This window comes from Thermobia domestica, chromosome 3 (assembly GCF_964235325.1).
Source record: "Thermobia domestica chromosome 3, izTheDome1.hap1.1, whole genome shotgun sequence".
In the NCBI taxonomy this organism is placed as follows: domain Eukaryota; kingdom Metazoa; phylum Arthropoda; class Insecta; order Zygentoma; family Lepismatidae; genus Thermobia; species Thermobia domestica.
The window spans coordinates 346,689,453-346,716,597 of NC_137456.1; the positions used below are offsets into that span (position 1 = coordinate 346,689,453).

At 35.3% G+C, this 27,145-nt stretch overlaps 1 protein-coding gene across 1 annotated transcript in view; it reads left to right on the top strand.

Moving 5' to 3' along the window:
* The first annotated feature begins 3,734 nt into the window (after positions 1-3,734).
* The window catches only part of LOC145681280 (serine/threonine-protein kinase DCLK1-like), a 360,318-nt gene continuing 336,907 nt past the window's right edge, over positions 3,735-27,145 (top strand). The window contains exon 1 of the mRNA XM_081752902.1: positions 3,735-4,003. The gene's annotated coding sequence lies outside the window, so the exon portion shown is untranslated. The remainder of the gene's footprint in view (positions 4,004-27,145) is intronic.

A 27,145-nucleotide genomic window follows, 5' to 3' on the forward strand; every position in this document is an offset into this window, starting at 1 on the left:
TCCCTTAGCTTTAAGGGCATAATCGTGGGACGTTAAACTAAAGCATTTCATTTATTTTATCTAATTGACGGTCTCTTTTCCTTAAATTTTTCACTGTGTGTATTGCCCATATGAGTGATGTTATGCCAAAGGTTTTGAGATCTATAATCCGTATAATACTCGGTGAATTGCGGCTATTCTCAAGTTAAGCATATTCTAGCTTTCCTTTCGCCTCAATTATATTTCAAAACTTTGTATTCTGTAATTGTCAGGCTCTGTTCTTCTCTGCACATCAGCACCCAATGCGATAGACAGCATTAATGTGTAATTCTACAAATAATAATTTTAATCATGCTAAAGTAAACTAGAAAAGAGAGGCTTAGAAGACTACTCCAAATAGTTGTCATTTATTTCATTTCATTTCATGATTCTGTCCATTGCATTGTATGGATCTGAAAGTTGGTCTCTGCAGAAAGAAACAGATTGAAGGTTTATGAAAGAGGAAAATATGTTAGGCAAAAATAGACAGATGAACAGGTGAAACTAGAAAGTATTAATAATAATATATAAACTTCAGAATATGTAATTGCCTACGATCTACAAATGTCAAACGGATAAGCTGGCAAGAATTCCCTCGTGGTCGTGACAAGGAAGATCAGGGTTTGACTCTCGGGGAGAGGTCATGTAATTCGGTAAGGCAATGTTTCATACTGCGTCGATGCTGGAAGGGACATTAAACTTCAAGCCAACCAACTGTTAAGATGGCAGGAGATCTGTCTTGCAGAGATCTACATCTGAAGCCTTCGGAGAAAAGATCTTCTTTGGGTAGGCCTGAAAGAACACTTAAAAATAATATAAAGCAGTTTTCGGATGGTGAGCACAGTGGCGTAGCGAATGGGTGGGCTGAGGGTTGTAACCATCCATTTCAGTCTTTTTTAAACTATTGAAATGAGGAGAATCTCAGTTTTCTCGTATCTTCGAGTATTTCTGGCTCCTGTTATGATGGATAAACGGAATTATTTGGCTTGGCATGCCATGAAATCGACTGATAGGCGCTTTGGTTTCTACGAAAATGAACTTTTTGATTCTTTGACTCGTACAGTTAGTTACTTAGGTATTAAAAGCTGTTTCCATTTTAACATATTACTTCCATCTTTCTAGTTTTGTGTTATTCTGTAAAGTATCAAATTACACTTTGAAAATAAGCAAAAACGGTGGCGATGATTTTTAAAGCTTTTTAAACCATAGAACCAAGCCCGGATTTGTGCTTAGGCTGAGCAACCTAGAGTCTGGAAGATATATTTGACCCTGTCTCTCCCTTTACTCTTATTTATTACAGAATGAATTAATTTATTTTACTATAAATTTCCCATCTATGTGTTACTGTTCAATCAAAGTAAGAACTTTTCTGAACGTATTAAAATAAAACAGACAACAGCTTCAAAATTTGGAGTACCAATATATTAGGAATTGCATTACGTTACTTCTTTTTGGATGAGCAGCGGTTCAGAAAATAGAGCTTACGGCACAAGAATGCGTTAATTCGGCCTTACATATAACTGTAACCATTGGAGTCCGAAGGGGGCAGGGTGGGACCAGTCCTCCTGGCTCACGAAAAAGTATATGTAATATAGCAAACCACGTATATTAAATACCAGAAATACCAGATGTAATATAGCAATCATGGAGATGCCCCCCCTCTAGAAAATTTTATTCGGGCGATCCTGACTGTAACTTTTACAACAGACACAGCAGTGGATTGTGACAAGGATTCTTCCCACCACAGAAGACTAAGGGTAGTTTTAGACGGAAGCATTTACCGTGGCGTAGCAAAAATCATATCATCAATATCCTACTGTGTAAAGTAGCAAATGCCATAGCATTTCCCATGCCATGGCATATCCTATGGCATTTCTTGTCGATAGAACCTGCTCTATTTCGTACCATTTTCCCCACCATTTCTGGTCAGATTGCAGCGCTATGGTGTATTAAAAAGAAGCGAAAGAGTTTGTCCCAAATAGCCATGCTCTTTGTTTTGTGTGGGAAATTGAATTGTTGTAAAGAAAAATGAGTTGGAGTAGGGATGCTCTTTGCCCACCCACTTCTTTGTGGTTTTCGTTTTTTAATATAACTGGCGAGAACTGTTGTTACAACCACTATAGCTTTAGCCACAGACACAGGATATATCCGTTGTCTGTGGCTTTAGCTACCTCATACTTTAGTTTCGGAGCCATAATTGTGCTCTTTTCCAGTGGTTTGTTTGCTATGTCACGAGAAGATGCTTATCAAAATGCTACCATGTGAAAGCACCATATACTTTTGATCCATAAAATAGTATACGAGATTTTTGGCAACACATCTGCTACGATAAATGCTTCCGTCTAAAACTAGCCTTAGTATGTCTTTGATCTAAATGAAGCGTTATTCCCAGTGCAGCCATGAGTATTTCCATCAGAGGATAATTGCACTCGAACGATGATTTTTCATTTCGAGCTTGTCTTACATCTAAGTAAGTACGTGAATGGTAGTTGATTACGGTTCTCCTGAAAACGGTTTCCCTGACTACGGTCTGGAATAAAAACTTGAAATTCAGTATGCTTGCAGGTTTTTGTTAGCGTCGCCTAAGTAAATGACAAAAAATAAAAATTTCGAACTGTAGAGCGGTTTTGTGGGGAACTGAAAAATCTTGAAATGTTATGAATATGGGACATCATCTTCACCGTAAAATGTTTATACACTCCCGGCAGGATTAGAATCATGAAATTTTTAATGATTGTAGGTTCCCGGGACTAATCCACAGAAAAATTGCCAAAACTGAATATTTTTTAGTTTTGAGGGGTCTAAAATTAAATCTTTAAGTTTTTACGTTCCACGCTTATACCGGCTAGGCTAAAGGAGATGGTGACGATGAGAAATGAAAGAAATGATGGAATAAAGAAAGCGGGGGAACCCCGAGAAAATCCTCACATACGGTATTTGTCCATCACAAAGTTCACTTGGCGCGAGCTAGGATTGAACCCAAGACCCCATGCACCAGAAGTGAACGGTCTACTACTGAGCCACCGCGGCCCTTGAGGGGTCTAACCGAGCGATGAAGAAATCCCATGTTATTTAAATGGGCATTTTCTTGCGATACAAAATCTTATCTTTTAGATAGTTGAAATACGAAAAGAAACTTGAAATTCGGTAGAATTGTGGGTTTAAGAGGTGCAAGGTTGTAGGCCGAGTAAACGTGGGATCAGGGGGCGAAGCCCTCACTAGGCCAAATTCAGGAATCTTAAGATCAAATACACGAATTTCGCTCTTGATGCAAAGGGTGATACATAAGAGGAGCAAGCAAACACGGGGAACTAGGGGCGGAGCCCCCAGCTAGCCAAAGGCTAGTTTATAAGGGGCTTTAGCCAGAGTCGTTCTGACACGTGATTAGTGCCATACTAAAGAATTCGACAAACATATGTTTCCTGTAGCAGTTAGGCCTTTGATATGACGCTAATCATACGTCAAAACGACTCTGCATAAGGCGGTATATGTCTACAAACTTTATTATTATTATTATTATTATTATTATTATTATTATTATTATTATTATTATTATTATTATTATTATTATTATTATTATTATTATTATTATTATTATTATTATTGGGTGTTCTACTGTGTTAATACAATAATTGAAAACATATTTAAGTGGAAATTTAATTTCTGAAATAGTCAATGCCCAACTTTGGAGAATCTTACGTATTTGGAGTTTGAACCACTGCAGGTACCGTTCCTGGTTGCCAGTAGCGGAAAGCATCGAAGGATTGAGTTTGTGAATGAGTTTCGATTTTGTGTATGACATTTGTGAATTAAATTCTAGTTATGGTCACTATTATATAACTTGCCATTGGATTTCGAGATAGACTGTTATATAGCATTGTCTTGCCATCGATGACGAATAAAAGTGCAAAATCTGTAGTAGTTCATTCACTCTCTTTGTTATGCGAGAGAGGGGTGTGTAAACGGAAGTTGGCATTTTAAACAAGTAAGTTGACAGTTTTAATTATATTCTCCCTAAATCATATAATAGAGCTATAGTACTCGTTAATAACTGTGTATGAACCAATGACAGGTTCTTAAAAATCAAAATTTTGATTTCAAATTACTTCTGAGAATATATAATCTTACCGTTGTACCCAGGGTGACATTAACTTTGACCCCAATATTTTGAAAGTCGATGATTATTTCAAACTGTAGATAATGCTTGAAAATACAGGTAGGTGTATCGTTGTAATACAGTAATACTGGAATATCTTAAATAAAACACTAAATGTTTTAACCATAGATATGCGAAGTGCAAGGACATTTTTCCATTACTGGAAATGGTCGTCAGAAAACATTTTAACCTTTGTTTAGCGATAGTGAGCCAGCTTTCTCACCTACACTTTTGCGATATACTACTCATATTCGGTTGTTTTATGCTTCCATACGTTAAATTAGAGTAGGTTACTAATATTTAATTCACATAGTACGGCCGAGCGAGCGTTAGCGAATTGAAGGCGGGTTAGAGCCCTGCAGGTCACGTTTTCTCTGGGTTCACTCGAGCAGATGGCTCTACCAAAATCAAAATTTATAGGTGTAATACGATGTCACAACACATTTCGTAAAAGAGAAGGAGTGTGAATATAAGTAATTTCAATCAGTGGATGTCATATTGAAATATATTTTGAATGGTAATGAACATATTCTAAGTGTAACTGTTTACTGGAGCGGAAGGCGGAAGAGGACAAGAGCGCGAAGAAGGTGGAAATAAACAGCGGGAATATGCTGTTGTTGTTACCAATGGACGTTTGCGATTCATGTAATGCAATATACGATTCTATTACAAGGAATTGTGCGATAAAGAGCGTAATATTATCGCGGTTTATGCATTAGTTCCTCATTTAGTGCATGCTGTGCAAGAAGAAACCGGAAAATGCAATAGATGTGTGAAAATTTGGTAGAGCCGTCTGCTCGAGTAATGCCTCTTCTCTCTTCGTTACGAATAGTTCACTTTCTTTTCCCATGTAAGTCACTATAAAGTTGAAGTTCGGTACTCTAGAGCTAAATTAGTTAGTTTTCATCACACTTCTGCCAAATATCAATTGCCACTCACCACTATCAATTCACCTCTGTGAATCATCTTGTTTTTTCCAGTTTTGGATCCCTATCCCTAAACTGTTACCAATGTTTTAGTAAAATAGACTCGTGTGTTTTAAGAATATTAGAATTGCATATTTTTGGTTAGCAAAAGGTGGTTAACTACAATGCCCACCCCAACTGGTATACTTATTTACAAACGAGAAGTTGCATCCTATTAATTTTATGAAAATGGATCAAAACTTCCCTAATCTTAAGCGAACCCGTTCCTACCGTACCCTACATATCCCTATCTTACTCCTCCGTACCCTAATCTACTATACCCTTTTAAAGCGGTCTTTCTTATCCGTGCGCAGCTGGAGCGCGTATTGTAAAGTTTACCCGAATAAAGTATGGGTAAACATTACAGTACACGCTCCAGCTGCACGTCAATAACTAGAATGCTTTATAAGGGTATCGAACTGTAGACTCATATTGTTAAAATTAATCAAGTGTAGTTTCTCGTCACTGCGTTTAGGATACAAATTGGATCGTGCACTGTAAAGTTCACCCGAAACTATATAAGGTGTTGTCTCATTTTAGGGGCGACATTATGGTAACCTTTACGGAAGAAATATAAGTTCTGATTACGAAAACAGAGCACAAATAATTCTTGTCTATGTGTATCATACCTGTCACATGCAAAACGCGAGAATACGTACTACCACAGAGAAGACAAGAAGTTATTTTCTTTGTGGTACTACGAAGTGTTGTGCAATGTTAAACACGAAAGCGACAGTAAGTATTGTAAGTTGTGATTACTAATGATCGAAATATACGAAAACTGTCTGACTCCTTCAAGTAAGTAGTCTGAAGTAATGTGCTGGCACCTAGTGTCCAAAAATAGTATAAGTGAATGATATATTTAGGATAAGGGATGTGATACTCGGATGTCAGACAAAGTTAAAGCAGAAGTACGCCTACGTGTGCTCTTTTCTACGTACGAAGACATGATGAAATGAAGTACTATGTAAAGGCAATTTACAAAGAGATCACAGAAGTGTTGCAAAGTTGTAGTACACGTTTTTAGGCCATATGAAGTGTTCTTCCACCATTCCGATTTATGCATATACGCACCATCGCTAACGCGCCTGCTCTATGGACGCCGGTTAGAAAACATTTATGCCTTTTAGTGACAACCTTGTAGAAGATGGTTCCTGTTTTATGCACTGCAGTTTTCGTGCCATATGGCCATATGCTGTATTTATACTCAGCCATCCTAAAATCAATCTTCACTCATTAATGCAGCTCCTCCCTTTAGTAACACTTTCTAAGGCAGTAAGAGTGCGTTTCCTGCTAGGTGAATTCTTGTTTTGTGTAACTGTTTTTATTGGTGGCCAATATGCGTCGAGGGATATTCTGTTCGTGAAACATTTAATGCATGAGAGTTTCTTCCCTTGTAATGACAACGAAAGTTCAAAGTTTCAGAAGTTGCAGTTTCTGTTTTAAAGAGGTGGCGGAGATCGATTTCTGTTTTAGATCGGTATAGATTACACGTTATTTTAGTACAGTACTTGTGCAGTTTCTTTATTTATTCTTTAAAGGTCTTCGTTTCGAAATTTTAGAAGAATTCTGTCTTTATGGTTGTCAGAAAACGCAAAACATCTCCATATATGTTCCTTTGAAATCCATCGAAAAGAATTGGTACCGGAAGTACGTCATGCTTGTGTCCAGTGGCGACGCTAGAGGGGCTGGCGTGCCCTGGTTCGGGCTTCCTATTCTCAATATATTCGATTATAATTATTTAGGTCAAATAAAAATAATAATTTTAGGTATACAAGAAACAGCTATCCTTCCCGAAAAATATATTTGCTTCTCCACTTGCCCGCCCAATAAATTAAAGATGGCGATGACACTGCTTGTACCCATGTTGTAATGCTAAAATTTTTGGTAGGTAGGCCTATATGCTCGCCTGTGGAAAAATATAGGAAGATGACATTTCGTATATCCTCCAAATCCATCGATGACTCCTGACCCGAAAACTGTGACTTATATTGTAAACGATCTTGTTCATGTGTATACCCACCATCGCTGACGAGCATGCACTCCGTCGCTACCACTCGGGTCCTCCTGCTTTCTGCTGTGCTCCTGCTCTGACTTGGTTACATGGCGTATGCGCTTTTTAGTGGCTACCTCACACGAGTTTGTTCCTGTTTTATGCACTGTAGTTTTTATGCCATATGTCCACATTATATTTATACTCATCACAGGTTCAATTCAAACAACGAGCCGTAATCACTACCAAGTGATTTGGAGGAGAAACTAAATAATACCTATATGGCGTATACCCTCGTTTTTTGATAAATTTCAGGAGAGTATGCGTTGGACTATAAAAGTATTACATGAGTATACACTCTATTACTTTCCATTTTGTGTCATCCATTACAGCATTTGTTAGTTTCTTGCCGAAGACTCTCTAATTTTGAAAGAGTTATATCACGTTCAAGGGTTTCTTCGAAATGTTGAATCTTTTGGTGAATTTTACCTTTCTATGGAATAATTATAGTTAATAGCAAACACTATTTAATGAACCGATTTACTATTTCAATTACAAGTGATTTTGAATACATCAAGAATCACGTAAACATATCTCAGCAATCGGAACAACCTTATTTTAATGAAATATAAACCACGGAAGTACAGAACATACATGTGCACCGGGAAAAAAAAAAGATTATTTTTAAAAATAATTAAACTGAGAAAGAACGTAAACCTAACCTAACTGTAAGAGTAAAATTGAAAAGAAGTATTATCTGAAATATCAGTGTATTCTCTACAGGATGTGTTTGTATTGTAATCTGCTGTCCAGTAACCATTATCATAAAACAAACTTAGTCCAACAAGGACAGAACTACAATCTTATTTGCGAAGATACTTTGTGACAAACTGCACATTTATAATATATATATATATATATATATATATAGTTGCTTCCTTTGTTTTCGCATTCTTTAATGAGCATATAATATGATAATTATCACAATTAATATTTTTCGTACGAGTTCCAATATTGAAGCAGATATTCAGCTGGAAATTTCTGTTTGTTGGCAACATTAACCCTACGTACACCAAAATGGGTTAAAAGTTGTCCACATTTTTATTAGAATAAGAATTTTTATGGATGTTTCGTTAGTATCATGTCATAACTCACGTTTTATGTCAAAAATAATATAAATTTTATTTTTATTTCTAGAAAATAACCCTCCCTCCCCAAAAAAAAAGTTTTCATGGTGAATATAAAGTTACCACTCTTGCAGTAATGTTATCACAATGTAGATAAGGTTATTTCCAATTAAAGTTCAAGATTCTGACACTAGGCGTCGCTGCGGGTACAGTTGACGCAAAGCGTCATACACTGAAACGGAAAACACCTGCTCTGTTGATTTCAGAGTGATGACATTAAAAGTGGAAACCCTACGTACACCAAGTTTACGCGTAACATCACAAGGTAGGGTTAAAAAAAAATGCCCACCACAAAAGTCATTATTTTCTGTCTTAGAAAATGTAATATTATTCTCTATTTTGTCCCTTTAGTTGTCTTAACAAGTTAATTTATAAATAGTGCAAAATAGAGATGAATATTATATTTTCCAGGACAGGTAATAATGATTTATGTTTTGAGCATTTTTTTTTATCTCTCCCTTCGTGTAAGCAGAGTTAAAAGTTAAATAAATCAATCCAAGCACCTTTAAGCTCTCCGATTTTTCCAATAAATTTACGTATCGTCATACTGTCATCGTATTTTATTTAAATCATTTGAATGCATTCATTCTATCAACGGCTCTTGAAAAATTAGCACATTACTTTACGAGACAAGTTTAATAAATGATTATTTTGTACGTTACCGTAGAAACACTGATGAAAATTACTGTTAAATACCATTCTGATGTAATTTAGACCAATCATTTTGCAGCGTTCACACAAATTACTCGTAAATGAACTGATTAACGAATTATAGAGGAACAAAAGAGATAGTTGAAACTGGAATTGTAAGAAGACAAAAGAAATTATGAAATGAATAAATGAAACGGTCTTTCCCGTAAATTATCATTATTAGTTTCTTTGTGTAAACTGTGCCCTTATACTGACGTAGAATTAAATCCAGTTGGGTTTAGTATATGCGATATTGAAAAGTTTCATATCTTGCTTGTGATTATCATGGGATTATATCATTTTAATTCTTAATCAAGAGTTATCTATTTGTATGTATACGTGTTTAGTTATTTGTCAAATTTATCAGTTACAGTTTTCAAACTGTTTTATACAATAATTGGTATTTTTTTAAACCCTTGTACACATAATGAAACAGTGAGTATGTTTGTGACATAGTACCGCGTAGAAGCTTTAGCGTAAGTTTATTACATGAAAGTTAGTGCTTTATAGTCCGAGAGGCTGCTGGAAATCCAGTTCGGTTCTACACGGAACATGCGTTGTTTCATTCTCACATTACAGTGTAGACCAGTGGTTCTCAAACTTTCCGATAGCGCGAACCCCCTGTTCATTCGGGAAGTGATCCGCGGGCCCCCTTGCAATGCTATCTGAAATTTCACATGGTATTAAACAATATACTAGTTAGAATTCCCACTGACAAAAAAAGATCAAGAAAAATAATGCAATTAATAATTTATTCTAAAGATACATGATTGTTTTCTAGTGAAGAAAATTTCAATTGAAAATACAGTAACAGTCACTTTCAAGACTGAAAATCAGTGTCTTAAAAAAAAGAAGAAGAAGAAAAAGAAAATTCACTTGTTAAACAATATTCTCAAATGTGGGGTCACTGATGTGAGGGATGAAATCCTTCGTGCTTTTCCATAATTGCATTTAAAATCTGGAATAAGTTTTGTCACCATTAATCTTAGGTTGCATTACACATTAAGACAATTTCGCTTTAAGGTTTTAATATTGCAAAGAGCAGAAAAGGTCTGCTCACATAAGTAAGTGGTAGGGAAAGGCATCAAATGTAGCAATGCCTTTCAAGACAACTCTTCATACTCACAGCGCACATGCAAACTAATTTGAGTCGCAGTGGCGGATCTAGGAACATTTTGGGAGGGGTTTCTCGTTTGTTTTTTGTTTTTCCTGAAATTCCAGAATTCGGGGAAGACTTGATGTTTATAAGCATAGGAATGACTAACATTTTATTACTTTGAAAAAAAAGTCTGAAATTAGTGGTAGTGGTGGATACTTTCTGCCACTTGAAGATGAAATCCATGAAATTCCGAGGTATCGTGTAGTTAGTGTACAACTGCTTTTGAAAAAATGCCCTAACAGAAAAGCAAGTTCCCTGACTTGAAGTAGTCCTATATAACGGTTGATCGGCTTCAGAGCTGAAATGTAGTAAAGTAGGAAAACATTTAAATTTACAAACGTAGGTATAATTTCTAATTGCTTTAATACTAGTAACTGAAAAATACTTCTTGCATAAGAGCTGTGAGTTCTATTTTATTACAACACTTTTCAATTTTTAGACATCGCGGACCCCCTGGCTAGGCCCCACGGACCCCACTTTGAAAATTACTGGTGTAGACTATGGAAGTGAAGTTAAACAAGGTTCATACTGACTTTGAAAGTCAGGGAAAAATAAGTCCCAAAATGCTTCAAAATATGCGGAAAATAGGGAAAATCTGCTATATTCCACAGAAGAATCAGTTTTAGTTATCTGGCCACAGAAGATATTAAGAACACTTGAAGCCATCAATACAGATTCAAAAAATGGATGAGGGAGGTCACGGTGGCTTAGTGATAGAACGCTTACCTCCGGTGCATGAAGTCTGGTTCGATCCCCGGCTAAGTAAGTTTGTGGTGTACATCATGTCCGTGGATTTCCTCGGGGTACTCCGTTTTCCTCCCTCTTTCTCATTCCATCAATTCTTCCATCATCATTCATTTGCCTTAATCATCGTTTCTCTTAGCCTAAAAGGCATAACCGTGGGACGTTAAACTGAAAGATTTTATTTTCATTTTCAAAACATGATGATAAGAAGAAAAAAAGCTGAAAAAATGAAATCTTTAGAAGTAAAAAAACTTGAGAAACGCTGAAAGGTGTTAGAACTTCAAGCTTTGAAAAAAAAAAATTAATTAAAAGTTCAAATAGACCTAGTATAGAAGAAAAAGAATAATTTTCTTATTTAGATGTAAATTATGTAAATAGAATTGTGATATTTTCTTCCGAGTCGTCCTCCTTAACAGATCAAGGGTCCAGTATAAGGAAGGGAAATATTGGTAATCATAACTAATAATTACAACAGTGCAGAAATGTAAAGTAACTTTATTTCTATACATATGTTGATTTTCTTTTACGTGCATAAGATCTCTATTTATTTATTTATTTATTTATTTATTTATTTATTTATTTATTCAACACAACAGGCTCTAGGCCCAATTAAAGTGTTGTTTCTTTATAAATACATTTCCTCACAGTTATGTCTTTTAACCACATTATACATTTTCCTTATCACATATATTGTTAAGTCTATTCTTATATATTGTTTCCAACATTCCAAAAACTTCTATACCAGACATCTTTTCAATTGTATTGTAGGAAACATTCATCTTCATATAGAAGACTTAATGAGGGTTTTTCTTACCTTTTTGTAGTAAAATGTCCTGTTATTCCCTACGCATGTTTTACCTGACGGGACATGCAATTGAACCTTCGAAGGAAGATCGGGGCAGTCAATTTTACCAAGTAGTAATTCGTGTAAAAATAAAAGATCCGGATGTCCTCTCCGCTGTTACAAGGTGTGCATATTGAAGTTTTGTACTATTTCTCAATATGATTCGTGTTTGAACCACATGCCAATTTTTCTATATTGTAAATAATTTTAAAAATTTTGACCTCCATAGATATACAGTAGACTCTCGAGTATTCGGCTCGCGATTATCCGGCCTTGTTTTCTTTTATCGTAGTTAAATGAGGAAGGCAAGGCGTTGCATTGGCAACATTATCAAGGCATTGGAAGTGAGCGTCTGCTGTGATTCTCCTACGTGTCGTGTGCAAAATACAAATTCTGACAGGAAAAGAGCAGCGTTCTGTTCCTTTTCATTGTTTCGTCAAAATCGTCAGTGTGTAACGGACCTCAATACAGTACGCTTGCCGTTGTTCCTGTACAGTACGCTGAGCCAAATAAGAAGTGAGAAAATACGTACTGTATTATAGGCCTAACAGTAAGTTTTGACATACAAACTTTGTCTTCTAGTCAGGGTTGGATTTTTTAAACCAAGGTGGTTTAAATCAAAAAACGAAAAATAATTGGAAAAGTGTAAGTGTTCGTAAAATCTTAATGAACACACATTTGTGGGTTATCGTGTGTCACTCCCGCATATTATTCGTATTATATTCAGACCTGAATTCCCCATTCATTACTCAAAGAGATTATACTACAAAAGCAACTTTTAAATATATATATATATATATATATATATATATATATATATATATATATATAAAAGTTTATGACTTTCTTTTGTGATTTTTTAATAGTTTGTTATTATTGTTATGCAATTGCAATCAATGAAAAATTCTAAATATTGTTTCGTTTTAATAATCTTTACTATTGATAAAATACATCGAAAGATCGTACTTTTGGGGGAGGGGTCATACAAACCCCACGAGAGGCATTTACTAAAATCAGAAGTATCTTTGGTATCTATTAATGTATAAATGGGTCAAAGCCAAAGTGGACTCAAATAATTATTATCTTTATTCACTTTTCTTACTGATATGCAAATTAAGTCGTTGTTTTTCTTTAACTTGGACTAATAAAAGTCGTAGTGAACTAACTTCCACTTAAATTAGTTCTTCTGTACTCTTCAGTATTTTGAAATTGTCCATATGTAATTCTGTATAATGGTTTCATTTGTGGAACTGTTTATATTTTTGTCCTTCTCAAATGACTCTCGACAATTAGACAATTATGTTAAAAGTATGTAAAGATCAGTACAAAGTATCAGGACTCCTTCATGAGTGAGTCGGTAGACGTATCTCATGTGTGGCGAATTAGACCCGGTTTCGAGTTCAAATGGAGGACAATTTGTTTCGGATGTAAGTCGAGAAACGGTTTGGACTCCGCTTTAAGCTTATGTGACACCTTCCCGCATAACCCGGTTGTTGCATAATAACACCAAGGTGAAACAAACTTATATCTGTCCATATATGATATAAATACATAGAGCAAATTATTTAAACAAAAAACAAAACAAAAAAAACCTGATTTGTGGTTTATTCAATAAAAAACATGGTTTTTGCCAACCCTGCTTCTAGTATTGGTGGGTCAAAAAAATGAGTTCATAAAACTCCGGCCTGTCCTTCCGCCGCATTAGGGGGGATATTCGGGTGTCTCCTGTACATGAAAGAAGCTGGCATGATGTAAATCTTTAAAAATTGTCTACATGATTCAGTATCAGGTCATCTTTTTATTGTGTTAATATAATACTTTATTCTGCCATTTAAAGACAGTTTGAGCACTAGATGAATTAACCCACAATACTATACTGTGCTGTTAATCAGAATGAATTGAAATCTAAATAGATAAAATAAAAAGGGAGGAAAAAAGTGCAAATAGAAGGTTTTCGGTAAAAATGGTACTCTGGATTTTTTTTTTTTTTTTATAGTACTTTAATAACTTTTGACACTCGCTGACTGGCGAAAGAGGGGGACATGTTGCGGATCTGGTAAAATAGAAAACATTTCACTGACACTAATCAAAAGTAATTTCGGGGACCAACGGTTGAAAATACTCTAAAAATTTCCTGCGTAGGTTTTCAATATACAGCGTGACCCAAAAGTAGGTGTACAGTCGTAGTACTGCCATAATTTGTTGTTTGTCACTTCTTTTCTCTTTGCCTTTTCACATATCTCGATTTCTTGAATGAGATAGCTGGATGGAGAGCACAAAAAATGGAATTTTAAAACCTATTGGAAAAGTGCTGAGCATGTTCGTACATTATGAGCATGCACCAACACGTTAAAGAATTTATCATATCGGGAGCAAATTTGGTAAAACAGGTTCGGACACAGGTAAGATACTGATTTGGACAAAAGTTTCTGTCGTAATGTGTGTCGCAGCGTTGTAGGTAGGTTTGAAGAACATTGAAATGTTGAATGAGTACATTTCGAACACTTGCGCGCCTGAAAATTGTAATTAAGATTTAGGTGACACTGCATACCTACTTTTGGGCCACCCTGCACATACTCCAATTTAATTCTCGATGTAAATAAATTTTCAATATTTTTTTTTAAGTGTGTACAATTTCCAATAGTTTTTAAAGTACTTTTTTTTTAAAATTAATTTTTTGTGCTCTTCAGGATTAATTCTTGGCTGCGAATGATGTTATCTTATGTTCCAACATATGTAGGTTCTAGACGTCTCCACTAAGCGTGTGCCCGTTGGAGCACGTGGTTCCGGGCTCGAATCTCTGTATGAGAGAATTTAAATTTGAACACATTATGGTGGATAGGATTCAGCCTTAAACTGTAGGCCAGCGTCTTATATAGCCTTTATATAGGAAAGAGACGCTAAACTTCGATAAACATGAACACATGATTCACATGAACACACTCAAGTATTTCCAGTTCTACAAAACATACAGTTCCTATACTTTTTCTCAGTTTTCCGAGATTTTCTGTAAATGGACAAGAGCCGGTTTGGAACTGGACGACACATATATAGTAGTTGCAGAGGATTTTTGTCAAGGAAATGTAATTTTCGCTGGCAGCAGTTGAAAATAGTTGCAGTCTTTGCTATATCTGTCTTTACATTATCATAATGACGTAGCCTTTTAGTTACAGAAAACTTTGAGTAGATCAAGAGAATAAGAGGTACTTTTTTGAGGTGCGTTACATCTAGAGCTGAAATTTTCGAATAGACACTAAACTTCTTTAGAATTCGTAAAAAAATGTCTGTAGAATTAGCAGATTTTTTTTTAAATGTTTGTTTTGTTAATTATGAAGTATATTATGTAAAAAAAATGAAATTTTAAAAGTTAAAAGAAAAAAAAAAGATTTTTATGAGTCCAATATTGCATATAATATGGGACTAGTTAAAATTATTTTAGAGAAATTATATTTCATACGTTTAAAAAACAAGTTGTGAAAAAATTTTAAAATCTACGTGAGTTTGTAATATATTTATTTAGTTAAATTGAGTTGATTTTGAGTTTTACGTCCCTTTTTATTTATTTATTTATTTATTGATAAAAGTGTTGAGCATTATATAAGTAAAAAACTTGAAGAAATCACAGGAAGATTATCACGAAGTTACATAGTTTACTTTTTGTGTTGCAACAGATGATGTAATATATATATATTCAAATATTCAAATATTGGCAATTCGTTAGCATGCTTGTTCTACATAGTGAATGGAAAGTAAGTGGCATACGCAAAGGGACTTCGGGGTTTAATTTCCCCTTCTTCAGCAAAATATTATGCAGAAATAACCATTTACAATATTAAGATATATTGTATTCGTATACAAAAACACGCGTGTTCTAAAAGGATATGACGATGAGTGCTTGAAAATTCCCTCTATGAAATTGTGTGTACGCCACTGAAGTAATTGTCTAATGAAAATTGTTTGTAGCTTTTGTGAATATTAATGAGCTTTGTGAAACAAACTAAACTTACTAACTCTTATGGCCTATGGAACTCGGAGGTTCAATGCCGCGTTCTTCATTGACTTACCTGCCCTTAGGCAACTGAATACGTATTTCTGTGAGATCCATCTTAATATTGTCCTCTTATCAGCACCTAAGTCTTCCTAATGGTGGTTTTCCGATTAGCTTTCGAGTTGAAAACTTTGAAAGGTTCTTGCTTTCTTCCATTCTGGCTACATGACTTGCCCATCTAAGATTCTAGACGTGATGCTTCTATCAATGTTTGGTGAACGGTATAAATTCATAACGATTCTTCGTTATAAAGTTTTTCTGCCATTCCCCATTCCCATGGGCGCCCGAAGGGGAGGGCAGGGTGGTTTTCCGGCTCCCCTCTAGTTCACGAAAATGTATACGTAATATAGCAAACCACATATATTAAATATCAGACGTAATGTAGCAACCATGGAGATGGGCCCCTCCCTAGAAAATTTTTCGGGCGCCTCTGCCCATTCCCGTTTCTCTTGGGTCCGAATATTTGTCTCAGGATTTTATCTCAAATACTTTATTTGCGTTCTTCTCTCAGAGTAAGCGACCATATTTCACAACCACAGTGGACAACAAGCATGATTATCTATCTATTAAAATGCTACAGTACCAATTATGAGCAACTGAGCTCTAACGTATAACCTTAGCTTTCAAACTTTTCATTTACGGTTATTTGTGATTTCACGTTTATAACAAAGACAAATATTTTTAAAAGAGTGTACTTTAAATAAAATACTTAAAGAAATATTTTTCACAAACTTTATCCTTTTAAATTATTGTTCAAAGCCCTTTGCCTTTAGTGAGCCTTCTCCGAAATAAATGCAAATGAATTGTGCTGCCATCTTTGGAGCTCTTTTAAACTACATTTATATGTTTATGGGCGATCCTTTCGACAATGAGATCTCGGAAACTACAGGCTCTAGAAAGATGACGTTTTCACTGATCGATTGCAAATTTCATGTAGATTGTCTAGTTCTAATTGAATATTTAAAAACATTTGCACTATTTCTTTATTACATTTTTACGGGTACATTGGAAGTGTTAAAAAAAAACTAAAGCATCACATCCTAAGCATTATACATTCCAACACCACACTGTTGTATATAGGGGTTGTATATGTCTCGGGCGTTTGTTTCATGGCCAAATAATAATGGAAAAGGAAGGATAACCATTTCTCCAGTCTAAGATGAACCTTTTTTTTTTTTTGGGAGTGTTTTGCCCAATGAACAGCATATATAACTGACATTATAATTAATTGTGTATGTAATGTATTTGCTTATTACATACTGCATGCAAGGAGAAAGAAAACACTGGTCATACATGAATTAGAAACTCCAACCGGAAGCAGGCTCAAATCTTGCATACGGTGCGAGATATTGAGAAAAAATAATCGAAAAAAGTCTCCCCTTTATGATACCTCTTGGTCTTTTTTTTTTTTTTTTTTTTTTTTTTTTTTGTTTTAAAGAAATTAATACGTCTTTCACTTGTGTCTGTAAAGGGACATGTACAGATGTTGTAAGGAATGATAAGGAGATTTATGCTCATATGCGAATGATGCGCTGTGTAGAGAGCGCAGGTTCAGCTAGTCGTTTTATATATTTTAATTTTCAAATTGCTTGCGGACATTTAATTTCTTCGTGGATGTGGTTTTGGTCTCTTAATATTCATTCTAAATATTTCAAAAAATATCCAGTTTGTCGAAAGTATTATTTGATATTTTAACACATCCATAATTTGCAATATTACAATCTCGACGAACTTCCATATATTTAGATTTCTCTGCATTTACTTCTAGCAAGCGTTTAATAAGACTTCTATTAAACATTCATTCCCTATTTTTCTATCATTCCCTATTATATTTATATCATCAGCTTACGCCATATTCTGTGAATACCATTTAGCTCTAGGCCCTGGCCCTGGTTGCTATCTTTAATTTCCCTTATAGAGTACTCCAGAACAAAGTTGAAAAATAATGGCAACGCATCTTTTTGTTTCAGGCCATTCTGGACGTAAAAGCTCGTGGACAAGAATTTGCGTACTCGGACTTGAGTAAGATTCATGTGAAACAAAACGTGTTTTAATTGTTAAAGTTGTGGCAGAAATCAGACACACATTCTTATGTTTTATCTTTCGAGAGGTAGAAGGTGACTGAAAATGGTGCAAAGTTTTGACACTGCATGAACGAACTTAGGGGGTCTTACGATACGAAGTTTAATGGTAGACGTCTATGGATCTTCTTCAAGAACAATCAGGATTTGCCATTCCAAACTCACAACAATGCATATATAAGGAATGAAAATTGCACAACTGGGCCGAGAATTGCACCCGGGTCTCCGTCTTACCCAGTTTGCTTTCTTGAATATTCATACATTCTATCATCCTTGAAGTTGGTGTCAGTTGCTGGGACTACGTGGACTGCACCACTACACTCTTGTGATGCTTAGACACCTCATCACAGGGGGTGGTCTACATTATTGAACACCATAGACGGTTGAATTATATATTTTTTCAGTCATTGTATGTTACTGGTTTCACATCATCTATAAAGAAATTTGTATGATTTATGATCGGGAAATTCCTTTATTTGTCATATATGATGACAGCTCGTTTCTGGTAAGAAGTAGTCAGACCTATTCAGGAGACATTTATACTTAGTTCAAAATAGTCAATACGCCAGGACGTTAGAGAAACTCAAGTAATGTGGTACGCAGTTCGGACTCTTCTAACGATAGAGTTAATTTTTCATAACACTGAACATCAGTCAGACAAAGCACTGTTACACTATCTCTGGTTACTCACGTAGTGTTGAACTTTGTTCCATTTTCATTTCTCTTCTAGAATTGGAAAGATAAATATAACAGAGTGGTTAAGTTTCTGTTACTCATAAGAGTGATTTGTGAAAATTTGGTAGTATATACGAAAGTTGATAAACAATTTTCAGTAGGCATTTATTTTTCGTTCACTTTGTATTTTTCAAAAGTTATCTCCATCATCAGGAAATAAGATTAGTGCTTGTTTTTGTTGGAATCGGCCAAGAATGTGTAAAACCAAGCCCTGGTTTATGGTTTCTAGGTATCCCAATAATTCTCAATAATATATCGGCATATAATGTATTTATTCGAATTTGATGCAGGGCTGGGAGCGCGGTGGCTCAGTGGTAGAGCGTTCACCTCCGGTACTTGGGGTCCTTGGTTCGATCCCAGCTCGCGCCGTGTGGACTTTGTGGTGGACAAACATCGTGCTCGTGGGTTTTCTCGGGGTTCTCCCGTTTCATCCCACTTTCTTCATTCCACCATTTTTCTTTATCTCATCATCACCGTCTCCTTTAGCCTAACCGGCATAATCGTGGGACGTAAAACTTAAAGATTTCATTTCATTTTTTGATGCAGGACTCAGTGCTATAAATAGCTCTCTTATTTGTGGTGCCTGAGGTCTCTGGTTCGATCCGGGCAAGTAAGTTTTTGGTGGACAGATTGTGCCCATGCGTTTTATCTGGGTAATCCCTTATTTTTCCATCATTCTCTTGCCTTAATCATCCTTCTTCGTTAGCCTAAAGGACATGATCACGGGACGTTAAGCTCAAAGTAGTCATCATCATCATATGGATTCTGCGATTATTATCTGGCCATTTGCCGAAAATAAGAAGTGTCCACCAATTGTAACATATTTCTTCCCTCCTCTTTTTTCTTGGTGAGACAATGAGCGCCGATGAACATTTAGATTCGTTAAGAGGCCCTATCGCTGCGAAATTAAAATATCGCTAATTTTACAGTAATTGTGTTATATCTTCCAATAGATTAAAGATAATCGAAAAGTGGAACAAGACCTTCCTAGACAATATTATTTTACGTGAGATACCGTTATCACGACTTACTTATCTGCTTTCGATTTCCAAGGTGACTCGTGATAACGGTAACTCATGCAAAATAACATTGTCTAGGGAGGTCTTGTCCCACTTTTCAATTATGTTTTATCTATTTGAAGAAATCACATAATTACTGTAAAATAAGCGGTATTTTAATTTCGCAGTGATAGAGCCTCTTTATTCGTAGTGTTTGTAAGCCTGTTGTCGTACACGGTCCTTTAAAAAAAAAAAAAAAAAAAAAAACAGTCAGATGCATGTTAAATATTATTGTAACAAGTTACATAGAATTGAAGGATGGTTATAAAAATTATAAATTAAAACAATTAAGCCTGTCCTAGAGGAAGACCTCCATGCACGGAACTTCTTGTGTGTCGCTTCTAAGCATAACTAAATCAAAGTTAGTTACAAGATAATTTGATGGTATAAGCTGTGGTCCATCCTGACAAGGTTTTCCAAATCTAGTCATTAACTAACTATGCCCGTTCTGACTGCCCTGTTTACTTATTGTTTAGTTTAAATACCTTTGGTTTTTGGCTTTTTATCTGTATAAGTTTTTTTTTGGTCATTTTTACTTTCATCTTTTAATTTCACTTCCTTGAAAGTGAATTTGTTTATGAAAACTCAGCTTGTATATGTTTTTAGTTTTAATTTAAAAAGTTTTTTTAATATATATTATTATGCTTAGAATTACATTACAGTACAGATATTCAGTTAGGAAAACTTTCCGTTTGGTGCAAATGTATACCATATGTTTTAAAAGAAAGTACAGTAGTAAAAGCGAGTTTCTCATTCTATTGCATATTGAATAATGTCCACATATCATGCATGTAGATCATATGCAGTTTGAAAAATAATACACAAAGCTCACCGATTCAGCTAATGGACTAGTAATTGTGAGGCTTTAATTATTACTTTGCTCAAGGTATTACGTTTAATATTGTTTTAATTGTCCGTGAATTGTTCCAGATAAATATCAAATGCATGTTTGTAGAGAAGCAGAATGCAATATACTTTTTTTTTTCTTTCTTTCTTGATGTTTAGTGCGGGAGAGTCGTTAATAGAATAGAAATTAAATCAATACAGTACTTAATATGTTCTTATGGAAATATTCAAGTAGGCGTAACCCTTGAAGACTTGGTTTGAATTTATTATAAGAATTTGCAGTGCATAAAATTCAAGATAAGAACATATGATACAGGGATATTATATTCATCGATTTCACTTACAAGCTTTATAATTCAAATTGTAGTTTCATTATGCTTTATAAAATCATTATATTACAATCTTGGAATACTGAATGGCTACTTAACTCTGAGCTTGGTACGCGTAATAAATTCCCGGTTAGGAATATAAAATTACTGTGATCATTCTCGCATGACATTATGTGTGAGAGAAAGGAAGCTCAGGTGTGTGGGTTTGAGCCCTGATCATAGGGGTAATGCTGACCTAGTTTACTAGAATCATTTTAAGATACATTAAAAATCATGCACGTACAGTCACTGGGAATGGTGTCCCGACAAAACGTACCAGCGACAAAACGTACCACTTGAATTTTCGCGACAAAACGTACCACTTTTGACGACCTGTCATAAATGACAACCTATCATGGATTAATTAAAGCATTTCTGATATTTATTTCACGACAAAACGTACCACATATATAAATTACAACCTGTCATGGACTAATTAAAACATTTCGGATATTTAATCCGCGACAAAACGTACTACTTCATGTTAAGAAACTACTTCCTCATGAACAGGTAAAACAACGGCAGTATAAGGTTGAAAAGAACAGACAGGTAATGTATAGACAGGCCAGTGTCTTTGCGGTTTACTGCTGGAAATTCTGCAGAAGTTGAACCTTGATATTAAGAAGTGTATTTGAAATTCAACCAATGGCTCAAGTAACAGGCAAGGACAATATTCGGATCTTTTCAATTCACCTATGATCAGTTACACGTGTGATTCAGTTGATTTTGAGTTTAACGGCCCTTTTAGCAGCGAGGCTATATGAGACGGGACATACTGATTTACGGGAAATCCGAAGCACATGAGCTCCCGCCGGGAATCGAACCCAGGTCTCTGAATGACTGTGCGATATTTATACGTGAGTCTTATCAGCGAATGTACATTTGGAAGATCAAATGTTAACAAAGGCGTCTTACAGTTATTGCGGAAACAAGATGGTAGAAAACACACTGTTTTTCAGAAAAAGTTTGGTCATTTTTCGAACCCAAAAAGTGCTTTCTATATAGAGTTGACTATAACAATTAAGAAAATTACTTCTACAGAAAATATCAAACCAAAAGCTAGGTGTAAAGCGAAAGGATATATAAAAGATCTTCTAAATTTCAAAACAATTCGGACAGCAGAAACGTTCCTTAAGATATTTCAAGTGACGACCTCTCTGTCAAACTATCTCCAAATAGAGGGTGCTGCTAAAATAGTGTAGTACTATCGGATGGTGCAGACTACTCTGTTCCAACTGAAAGAGTAGAGAGATAATTTTGAATCCGTTAAGAATGCAGCATTAAGCTTTGCAGAATGGGCCAATAACTGAAGACTTAGACTTAGAACGTGATTTCTTTTTTTCTATTGATCTGTCGACAATTCGCCTTCAGAGATGGACGAAGATTTTTCCTGTGAATATGAAGATGGTCCTATCCAATGACCAGGTACTGCATCGAAGCATTCGACATAATATTGGACATGGTAGTTTTGAGTATTTCTTCAAGATTCAAGAAGCAATGTACTTTATGGATTATTTGGACCCTAGACACTTCAACCAAGTAACAGAACTGACAGACGTTCCTTTCGATAAAGGTACATATTTTCTGAAAAGCTTCAGTTAAGAAGTTTCCAAGGATACTATAAATGTATTCTCTTGGACTTTTGAAGGACGTGGATATCCTTGAAAGACAGTCTTGATGACGAGCGCAACCGAGGAAAAATGACTGTGCTGATGGTGCAAGTGATTCAGAATTAGGAGAAAATACATTTGTTTACAAGGAAAGCGAATGCAAAACGTGTTGCAAAATTGTCCAATGTGCTGCTTTTTAATTTTGCAGAATTGTAATTTGTGCAGTAATACTTATCCAGGTTTCCAGCATACAAATTTTTATTGACTTTGCCCGTAACTCAGGTAACATGTGAAAGAAATTTTTCAAAATTGAAATAAACTGAAATACGTTAAAAATAGGCTAACGAGTACCGTGTCTCAGGAACATTTGTTAAAACATTTTGTTGATGTCTATTGAAAATGATTTATTAAAAAATATTTCAAATGCAAAAGTGATAGATATAGTAGTATCAAAAACTAGTACACTAAAACATCTGCTAATTTTGTAATATAGTATACGTTCTCCTTGAACTTCATATAATATTTTGAACAATTCAGAATAATATACTGATGAAAGAATATCAGGTTTTAATTGTCAATTGTTAATATTATTGACTTACTGTAGAAAAAAACTGTGCAATTGATTTGTGACATTGAGATGCTGGTGGCCCTTGTGGGAAAAAGCGCCCGCGCCCCTCTAATAATGCCTATCCGTCCCTGGTCCAAAGCCTGGATAAAGTGTGATGGAAATCAGCAAATATTCAAATATTGCATATGCAAGATTCATGCTGGTCTTGGTCTGGCGAGAATCTTGCAGGTATGGTCTTGGTGTTGCGAGAATGTTGCAGGCATGGTCTTAGTCTTAGTCTTGGTCTTGCATCGGTACTTTTCTCAGCACCAATCAGTTCGATTTTTAACCTTATTTTGGCCGGTATATATATACTTATATACCGTCCTAGCAAGTGGTACGTTTTGTCGCCTCTCATTATTTGATGGCTGATTGGAAGACTCTTCGGAAGTAGCCCTCCAGGTAAGTGGTACGTTTTGTCGCTTGTCATTATTTAAGGTGTTTTTAGAAAACCCTTCACAAGCAGCCTTCAGGGTAAGTGGTACGTTTTGTCGGTGATACGTTTTGTCGCGTATTCAAAATTACCGAAATATTTAACCACTTTTAGAATGTTCGCATCATTTTGAGCTTGGTCGCGTTACAGATATCACATGAAGCTTGCTCATAGCTAAGCGGTTAGCGCTCGCACTTTTTTCGTCAGAAGGAGGGAGGTTGGATCCGACGGGAAGTCATGTGATTCGAATCTTACGTTAGGCTGTAGGTCCACGTATCATATGGCGTCGCCGCTGAAAGGAATGCTTAAGTCAAAATCAAATCACAGACATAGGATTTATCTGTTTTCAACGAACTTAAAGAGTTCGTTAGTGAATTTCTCTCTCTCTCTCTCTCTCTCTCTCTCTCTCTCTCTCTCTCTCTCTATATATATATATATATATATATATATATATATATATATATATATATATATATATATATATATTATAGATAGATATGTCTGTCTCTGTTATTTGAGAATTTTTCAATTTTGAGCCCTCCATTCGATGGAGCGTCAAAAACTATCTCAAAGAAGTGATGGAATTTTTTATGTCACTCGTACCATTTCCGAGATATTGGCCAAAAAGTTCGGATTTCGGGAGATTTAAGGAGCCATATCCCGGGAATCGTTAAGTCACAGAGATGATATTTTGCAAATTTTTTTTCAATTTTGATTCTCCACTTTGAATATGTGTCTTTGTAAAACAACATATCGTAGAACGTTTTAACAAAACTCTCAAACAAAATATGTGGAAAAAATTTAGTAGTCAATCAAGGAAATTATAAATGGATGGATATATATTACAAGAATTGTTTAATGAGTATAATAGTAAAGTACATAGAACAGTTGGTATTAAGACTGTAGAAGTCAATGAGAAAAATTAATTCTTTCTAAGTTTGTTCTGGCTGTTGAAGCATTCTCAACTGGTTTATCTTTTCTTTAATTTATTTTCGTCCACAATACTTTCATCCTTTTCGCTTTTTGGCATTAAAGTTTCCTCTTAACAATGATTTTGAACAGTCTTCCATCAAAACATCGTAGCTCTAACCAGGGGCGGATCCAGGACCGACTTCTTTGGGGGGGGCGCTTGTCATAATGCAACTTTTAAGGGCTCCAAATTCTGGGATGGATTATATATATATATATATATATATATATATATATATATATATATATATATATATATATATATATATATAAAGTAAGAAAGTTTCCTCTTCTGGGGGGGGGGCGATTGCCCCGATCGCGTCCCTGGATCCGCCCCTGAGCTTAACTAAACTAATAATAATACCAGTGTTAGAAACTAATATGAAAAGAAGACTGTACTTTTACGTCTTTAGGCAAAAGGAGACGGGTGATTACTAAAAGTGAATGATTGAGATATATTGGTGGAAATGAAAATGTGGGAGGAAACTGGAGAACGCACTTGCAAGTTGTTTTTTTCCACCAAGGGACATCGAACGGTGTCCCGACAAAACGTACCACTTGAATTTTCGCGACAAAACGTACCACTTTTGACGACCTGTCATAAATGACAACCCGTCATGGATTAATTAAAGCATTTCTGACATTTATTACACGACAAAACGTACCACTTATATAAAATACAACCTGTCTTGGACTAATTAAAAAATTTCGGATATTTAATCCGCGACAAAACGTACCACTTCAAGCATTTTCTTTTTTCAGCATGTTTACAGATTATTCTCCAGATCGAACAAACTTCTCTTAAAGGTTCTGTACGTGACAAACGTAACATTAAACACGTTTATCAGCGAGTAAGAGAACACGAGTCTTCCAAAATACATTAGACCAATGTGGGTGCTTTCATATCTAACAAAAGAGAACATAATGTTAAGAAACTACTTCCTCATGAACAGGTAAAACAACGGCAGTATGAGGTTGAGAAGAACAGACAGGTAGTGTCTCGAATTGTCAAAGTGCATAAACTCATTGATAAAAGGGGGCTCATTTACAGAGGAAATGTAGCAGCCTATAAACTGAAAGACACAGCTATAGACCATGGAAACTTTTTGGATATTATTCCTTTCTTAAGCAAATTTGATCTTCCGCTTAAAAGTAATTTAGATAAGGTCACCGAGAAGAGTCACATACGAGGAAGTAAGCAGGATAGTGGTCGCATAACTTTTACTAAACACGGTGAATTATGTTTTGAATGCTATCAGCACACTTATCAGAGAAGATATTTCGAAAGAAGTCTCTCAAGCTTCAATATTTTCTGTTCTATTAGACCAGCGTTTTCCAACCGATGTGCCGCGAGGAAATCGAAACAAATTATTAATTCTATAGGTACCAAATTGCAAGACATAGGGAAAAATGTATATTTGTATTTCACATTACTATGAACCTCTACTATAAATCTACAATTTTAAGTTTCATACTGTGTTACTTTTCTGTACATTTCTAATGTTGAAAAACGTATTTATCATTGTCATAACCATTATTGCTTCTTTATTGTTAGGACTATTTCGTAACTTGAAAATTTAACATATCATTCAATAAATTCAACAAAGCAAACATGCATACAAATTACCTACATTTGTGTTTTAAAGGTACAAGAGATTTGTTTATTTGTTCGTTATTTAGTGATCTTCCTCTTTAGTGAAAGGTTAGATACAGTTTTCGAAAGAGAAAGTGGATTTTAAAAAACCGGAGTCCTGTATTTCATTGCAATTGTTTTCTATTTTAAAATTAGAATGAAAAATAAGCATAATGATTTACCAAGGGGGAAAACTCGTGATAGAGCTTTCTACTCTGTAAGAAGGAGATCAGTAATCACAGAAAAATACCACGGTATTTTATATTTACAAATAATAATAGTAAGATATATATATATATATATATATAATATGGGTGTGCCGCGAGAATTCAAGTTACACCTGTAGTGTGCCGCAAGTTGAAAAAGGTTGGGAAACGCTGTATTAGACACTACTCAAGATATAGTAGTTTCAGGCCAGTGCTCTGTTGTTTTACGGTATGTTGTTAAAATGGTTGTTAAATAAAGTATTGTTGTCATTGTAAAATGCGTATCTACCACAGGTCAGTGTCCTTGCGGTTTATTGCTGGAAATTCTGCAGAAGTTGAACCTTGATATTAAGAAGTGTATTGGAAATTCAACCGATGGCTCAAGTAACATGCAAGGACAATATTCGGACTTTTTCAATTCACCTATGATCAGTTACACGTGTGATTCAGTTGATTTTGAGTTTAACGGCCCTTTTAGCAGCGAGGCCATATGAGACGGGACATACTGATTTACAGGAAATCCGAAGCACATGAGCTCCCGACAGGAATCGAACCCAGGTCTCCCACGAAAAGGCGCATACGCTAACCGCTTAACCACTAAGAAACTCAGTTACACGTGTGGTGTTACGCTCATATACTCAATCATGTCATATGTGATCTGACAAAAAATTGCATTGATTCTGTGTCATTGTTCTGCTGAATGACTGTGCGATATTTATGCGTGAGTCTTATCAGCGAATGGACATTATTGGAAGATCAAATGTTAACAAAGGCGTCTTACAGTTATTGCGGAAA